Source organism: Pinus tabuliformis, chromosome 7, assembly GCF_031772625.1.
Source record: "Pinus tabuliformis cultivar Carrire ecotype Pingquan chromosome 7, CPIR1, whole genome shotgun sequence".
NCBI classification, from domain to species: Eukaryota; Viridiplantae; Streptophyta; class Pinopsida; order Pinales; family Pinaceae; genus Pinus; species Pinus tabuliformis.
The window spans coordinates 460,716,387-460,724,145 of record NC_142293.1 but is presented as its reverse complement, the minus strand read 5'-3'; the positions used below and the strand labels follow the sequence as shown (position 1 = coordinate 460,724,145).

The window sequence follows — 7,759 nt, the reverse complement described above, 5'->3', positions numbered from 1 at the left end:
TTTTCATGAAATTTTCTATGGAAGGATAGGAAGTTGAATTAAGGGGTATTGCAGGGAAACTGGGAAAGATAATCAGCTCTAATGGTATGACAAAGATTCTAAAAAAGGAACAAAGAGGTGTAATGGCACAATTATGTTCGCTAGATGTTTCCACATTGGAATCATCTATTTCTCCAGATCTCCAAAAAGTCTTGGACAATCATTCCAAGGTATTTGAGACTCCCAAAGGGCTCCCACCTATTCGTGATCATGATCATGCTATTCATCTGATTCTAGAAAGTGTTCCTCCAAACATTAGGCCGTACAGATATCCCTATGCCCAAAAGAGTGAAATTGAAGGTATGGTTGCAGAAATGCTAGAGGCGGGTATAATTCAACCTAGTCAAAGTTCTTTCTCTGCTCCAGTAGTATTGGTGCACAAGAAGGATGGATCACGGCGCATGTGTCCGGATTAGAGGGAGCTCAACAAGCTCACTATTAAAGATAAGTTTCCCATTCCTATCATTGATGAATTACTGGATGAATTGCATGGATCAATTTACTTCACCAAGTTGGATCTTCATTCAAGATATCATCAAATCAAAATAAAGACTGAAGACATTCCTAAAATGGGATTTAGAACTCATGAGGGTCATTATGAACTTTTGGTAATGCCTTTTGGCCTTATTAATGCACCTTCTACATTTCAAGGTTTGATGAATTCCATTTTTAAACCCTTCCTTAGAAAATTTGTGTTAGTATTTTTTGATGATATACTAATCTACAGCAAGTCTTGGAAGGATCATGTTGAACATGTTGATATGGTGCTACAACTATTGGAGGAGAAACTATTATATGAAAAAAGATCCAAATGCTTCTTTAGAGTACAAGAGGTGGAATATCTGGGTCATATTGTATCTCATGAAGGAGTTAAGGTAGACCCTAGAAAAATTAATGCCAATAAGGAATGGAAAATCCCCACATCCATAAAGCATCTACGAGGATTTCTAGGGTTGACAAGGTATTATCGGAAGTTTGTTAAGAATTATGGGAGAATAGCAGCAACTCTAACAACATTATTGAATAAAGATGCATTTTCATGGACTCCAGAAGCAATGAAGGCCTTCAAACATCTTAAAGAGGCAATGTGCCAAGCACCGGTCTTAGCTACACCAGACTTCACAAAAACCTTTATTGTGGAATGTGATGCTTCCAAAAATGGAATTGGTGTTGCTTTAATGCAAGATGAAAGGCCCATTTCTTTTGAAAGTCGTCCAATCAAGGTAAAGGTTTTACACAAAGCTATTTATGAGAAGGAAATATTGGCAATACTCCATGCACTTAAGAAATGGCGACCCTACCTAATGGGAAGACACTTCAAGGTAAAAACAGATCATGATAGCCTTAAAAAAAATTTAGAACAAAGATTATCCTCTGAAGAGCAACAAAAGTGGGTCACAAAGATGTTGGATTATGACTTTGAAATCATCTACAAAAAAGGCAAGAAAAATGTGGTGGCAGATGCACTTTCAAGAAAGGATGAGGATGTGGAAGCCTTGTTGTGCGCCATTTCTATTATCCAACTAGATTGGATAAAAAAAGCAAGGGAGGAATGGAAGAATGATGAAGAAGTGTGGGCACTTATTCGAAAGTTACAACAAGATTCTAGTACATCTGATACATTTATCTAGCAAAATGATTCATTACGGTACAAAGATTGCTTATACCTCTGTAATAATTCCCAACTAAAACAAAATATTCTTATAGAATTGCACACTTCTCCCTTATGAGGCCACTCAATATTTTTAAAAACTCACCACAAGGTTAAGAAGGAATTTTTTTGGGATGCCCTTAAATCGGATATTAAAAATTTTGTGGCAGAATGTTTGGTTTGCCAACAAAATAAAGTTGAAACAATTAAGACACCAGGTATATTACAACCTTTATCCATTCCAAGCCAACATTGGGAGGAGGTTTCAATGGATTTTATCATAGGTTTACCCAAGTCTAAGGGAAAGAGTGTCATCATGGTGGTAGTTGACAGACTTACCAAGTATGCACACGTTTGTGCATTATCACATCCATTTAAAGCCAATACAGTTTCTACTGCATTTATGGAAACAATTTGAAAGCTACATGGGAACCCAAAGATTATTGTATGTGACAGAGATCCCATTTTCACCAGAAATTTTTGGACATAATTATTTTCTTGTCTTGGTACTCAGTTAGCTCATAGCTCATCTTATCATCCTCAATATGATGGGCAAACTGAGATAGTAAACAAATGTTTGGAAGGATATCTTCGATGCTTTGTATCCGATAAACAGACACAATGGGCCAGATGGTTGCCTCTGGCTGAATGGTGGTATAACACTTCCTCCCATACAGCAACAAAAATGACCCCATTTATGGCACTTTATGGATATCAGCCACCATCCATCGCATCATATTGAAGAGAAAATTCTAAGGTTCAAGCAGTGGAACATCACATCGAACATCAACCACAAGTCCTCCAACTCTTAAAGGATAACCTCGTGTTGGCACAGAATATAATGAAACAACAAGCATATCAACATCGCAGCGAAAGAAGTTTTGATGTAGGTGATTGGGTATTCCTGCGGATACAACCATATAAGCAAATGTCCCTCAAGCAAGCTAAGAAGGATAGTAAATTATCACGAAAGTATTATGGTCCGTACAAGGTGTTGCAACCGATTGGTACTATGGCTTACAAATTGGAGCTTCCTGCAACTTCTCGATTGCACCAAGTTTTCCATGTCTCATGTTTAAAGAAGGTTATAGGAGACAAGCTACCAGTTCAAACAATATTGCTAGAACTTGATGAGGAAGGAAAAATTATATTTGAACCGGAAGCAATCACAGAAACAAGAACTCGACAGCTACGAAATTGATCAATTTCAGAGTATCTTATCAAGTAGAAGAACTTATCCTCTGAAGATTCCACATGGGAGGATGAAAATTTTATACAGAAGCATCTAGAACTACTCAAGTGTTGAGGACAACACTTTTTTGAAGTATAGGGGCATGTTAGGTCCCTATAACACTAGTGATTACCCCATTACTATTGTATTTGTATCCCTTATTATTATTGTTGTGCCCCTATTGTCCCCATATTGTTATTACTGTGCCCCATAGAATCCCTCTATTGTTATTTTTGTGGCTTTATATTGTTATTGTTAGGTCGGTTGGGTTATATTGTGACTCCTTAGACTCCTATATATAGAAAGGAGTTTTTGTCATTTGAATCATCCAAGAATTGTTCATTTGTGTAATGTAAAGGAGGTTTCCCCCTCGAAGAGGCTGAATTCTAAGGCGTTGATCTATCTTTTCTATCTTTTTGTGAGTTGTTTTCATAACATAGGTGGGAGAAGTGATGGATGGGGTAATAATGAATGAAAAGAGCATAATGTAAGTGAATAATGGATTTGGACCATACAACCAAAATTGAGGTTTCCCATGAAATACCATCTGTGAAAACAAGTGGTCATTAATAGAGATCCCACAAGACTAGAATTCAAGGCTATGTCCTAAAAGGGGTCTAGGGGACAGAACCATAGGCCTATCCCATTCTTTCCGCCAAATCCACCCCATTAATCCATACCCATAAGTTTTCATGATAAGAAAACTACAAGACTCAATTTTAAAATGACAAGGCATACCTTTAGCTTAAGGAGGCCCACCTTCAACCATACGATCATGGAAGATGGGAGAGGGACCATATGGATGGCCGAGGTGCTGGTGAAATGACACAATGAGCTAGTTAATTGTTGTAAGGGGATTTGGCTGTCAGGTGAGGGCCATCTTAGAGATTTTTTTTCTCCTACGAATATCACCCACGAAGTAGTGGATAAGAGGCTCTATGTTAAAATCAAAATGATGTTAAAGGTTTTCAAAGTAACATTGTCCTCTAGAATGACAAAGAAATTGTTAGAGGTTGAGATTTTGAATTTGTGTAGAGAAGTGTTGGTAGGGAAAGGACATCACTCGAACCAACAAACGCATAACCAACATGAGGTTTCACCAGTACAAGGTTTCATAGTGGAGTCCCAATGAAAGAAAACCAGATTGGTTTACATAAGGGAAGATTATGGTCTTAGATCCCCCCTTGGGTCGTTAAATGAAGATCGAATAGGGGGGACATGAGATGAATGAGAATATTTGATTGGAGCCTATCAAATTCACAACACATCTCGTTTGTAGACATTTGGTAGATATTATCATGGGTCCCTTGGTGCGATTGTCTATCGTGGACTTCCATCTCCCTTTTTCTTACATCATAGAGGGAGTCCCCCCATCTTCCACCTACTTCGTAGATCTCACCAAGTTGAAAACTTCCACAAAATTTCAAGGGTTCCATGTGAGTAACCAAGTCCTCACTATAAGAACTAGGTCACATGAGCATAACACCTAGTGCTTAGTGCAATAAATTTGGACTTGGTTATGGTTGCACAATCCAAATTGAGCAATGGGTTCTGCGAAAGAAAGGGAGACCATTTTCCAATTCCCTTAATGGTTAAGCCCCTTGTTGTGTGGTAGTTTAAGGAAGGAGTGAAGTGGCTTTGCCTAACGCTTTAATAAAGGAGCTAGAAGGTAAAAGTTGGATCATAGGTCCGAAGCCTATAGTGTTGGCTACACCATTTTTAACATTAAACAATACATTTTTCCTTATGTAATGAAATAACTACATAAAAAGATATAATCTATATACTTTAACCTAATGGTTACAACAAAAATACAATCACCAAAAAGAACAAAAACAAAGTTCTAGGATTTTTGAATGTTGCTTTAAAATAAAATATATTTAGTAGTTAATAATAGAGTTCATCCTTTGATGTTTTACTTAGAAACATGTTGATCACGGGTTTGACTCTATTCTATTCCCTTGGGATGAAGCCCCATAATCTTACACTTCTTAGCATCCATGAGATGTCGGGAAATACTTCGGGGCTTTATGTGATTTCATTCCAAGTAAAAAAATAGGAAAGATTACATCAAAATACCATGGAAAACTATCCCTTACCAAAACGTAAATCTCTATGACTTTATGACCAAATCAATTTCACATAAACCACCGTGACACCATTAACATAAAATGTCCCAACACTTATAAATTTATTATACCTTTATTTTCTCTTATCTTCAACATGAACCATATAAATCAAACTCGAATCAATTGTTTATTCTTTACCTACCTACCAACTTTGACTTAAAATAATGTTATAAACTTATGTTATTGTTTAAACTTAACATTGTGAAAATGCCCATTGTGACTTTAAATGCCCATTATGAAAAAATAAAATCTTGTCATAGCTAATACTAAGATCATTCAGCTTTTTGATTGATTCTCATTTTATGTAGTTCAATTTCCACCAGAAATTAACCAAAACAAAAAAGAGTTAAGAATATTTTCATTACCACCATTGAACTCTTTCCCTCTCTCATTCTTTTTCCATCTTGCGTCCTCTTGTTCTCTTAAAAAAAAAAAGATTTAAATCTGCTTATTTAAAATTTTTATAATGTTGTGATTTCTAAATTTATTCCATTTTTAAGTTACCCAAACAATTCTTCCATCGATTGATGCTGATTCTTCGATGAATAAATCCGCAAGGAATGCAATTATTTTATCAAATCCATCCTTTACAAGTAACCAAGAGATATTCTTCTATTCTCATCTTGTTCTCTCTTTTAATTTTCCATAAGCATAAATCTAGAAGCATAAAAGTCACAACTAGAAAGGAATTCCGTGTTGTCCTACAGCTGGTCTATTTGACACATTTATTCAAAATTTATATTATTTAATAAGAAATACTACTAGTAGCACAGATAGATGAACAATTTCTTCTTCATTCAGCTCGTTAGATTGAAGGAAGATGGATTAACCTTTTTCATGGGATAATGAAGTTGGTAAACTGTATTTTCCTCCCTTAATACTACTTGAATTGAAATCATGCAGTGTTTCCATTAGCTGGGGGGAATTAAGCTGTGAATACTCAATTTAGTATTCCTGGTTATTATATATCACGGACTGCTTTTCATTAGCTGGGTGAGAATTGAGTTGTGAAGTCTACTACTGCATTTTGTTTTTAGTGAGTCAATTCCTTGCTTCTAATTTAGAAAAACATTAAGAAAAAGCCACCAAACTGCTACTATTGGTTGAGCTAATCTCCCCATGTCAATGAACAACTCGATGAATTTATCTAAATTCTTCATTGTCCATGGCTCAATTCTCCTTAAAATATCGATTGTCCATGGCTCATCTCTCAAATTCGGTGGAATCAAAATGTAAAAAGCTAACGAAGAACTTAAAAGAGAAGCGAGAAGTCCAGAAGTTATGGATCGAAGTCCTTAAATCAGAATTGATATAACGTGACCTGGGAAACCCTAAACCAACCAAGAGTGGTCCATCTACATGACATGCAGAAGTCTCTATAGGAAACACAGACCTAAAAAACATTCCGAAAGTCCCAAACGTCATAAACCCTAACACCACCTATGGAATTGCCAAAGGGTAATAGCCAGAAAACCAGTACTTGACTTACCAAAACTTTGTGAATGAAGAGGAAGACATAAATTCTCATCATCATTAAGGAATGACAACTTCCCTACACCACGGACCGAGATACCTGGATATCCTCTGAAACTTGCTGCTTTGGAGCCATGTCAAAATGCCACCAACAAATGCTTGACGTAGACACGACAGAAACAAAGGGCAAAGGGCATAGGAGATGACATTCTTCGACCACCACACCCTGAGTAAAGAAAAGGAACCACAAAAAGCGCTCAGGGCCCTCAACCAAGTCATCAAACTAGACAAATCAAGACCACAAGACCTGCAATTTGGCACTGCAGAGAGCTCGACACTGCCATATATCCATATTGCCAAAGGCTCTAAACATCATAGGTCATTGATTAGCCAATACAAACATAGCAAGAGATTGCGATCAAATTACAAACTGGTCAATTCGTTGTTGAATCTCTCACCGGAAAATAACGCTACTGAATTAGGATCATGTGATGCCGGAAGACAATTGAAACCCTGGAGCTGTCGCTAAACTAGATTTGATGGAAATTAGAAGAACCAGCCGATACTGAATATCAAATGGAATTACTGAAATATAGAATTAAAATAGATTTGAACGAGACTAGAAAAAATATTATTGAATTGAACGGGGCTTTGACTAAGTAATTACCAGCCAAACACATCTCCCGATTCCCGTTGCATATTTGAAGTTGCAGGTGAAGTTCAGCAGGCCGTTTTTCATGACACAGATGATAATTCTCATCTTCCTCGGGTGGCTGAACAGAGGCCTGTTCTCGTTAGCTCCGGGCGTTTGAAGGTGAGGAAGATGAGAAACTTATCACCTATATCATGCTAAAAGGCAACAAATAATGCCCACTCATGCGGATATCCATATCAGGGCAGGGGAGGCATTTACTTATAAGTGGGCATCGCCTGCTAAAAGGCAACCAATAATGCCCACTCATGCGGATATCCATATCAGGGCAGGGGAGGCATTTACTTATAAGTGGGCATCGCCTGCTAATATTACTATATAGAGGGAATATATTATAGGTAAATGTTGCAGTCCGTCATTGTTCAATCTTAATCAATCATGTGACGGTTGGCCCACCTACACTGGTTAGATAAGCGTTTTTTTCTTTGGCAGCCTTAACGTAATATTCTTCACTATATTGCCTTGTACATCTCTACCTATGGTAAAATGATATATATTACCCAAAACATTCGATATAATACTGT

At 37.0% G+C, this 7,759-nt stretch overlaps 1 long non-coding RNA gene across 1 annotated transcript; it reads right to left on the bottom strand.

The window, feature by feature from the left end:
* Positions 1-6,342: 6,342 nt before the first annotated feature.
* LOC149247948 (uncharacterized) lies at positions 6,343-7,432 on the bottom strand. The gene is made up of 2 exons (XR_016265670.1): positions 7,191-7,432; positions 6,343-7,088 (listed from the first exon to the last, which is right to left on the bottom strand). It is a non-coding gene; the product is annotated as an uncharacterized LOC149247948 (long non-coding RNA).
* Between the last annotated feature and the right edge of the window lie 327 nt (positions 7,433-7,759).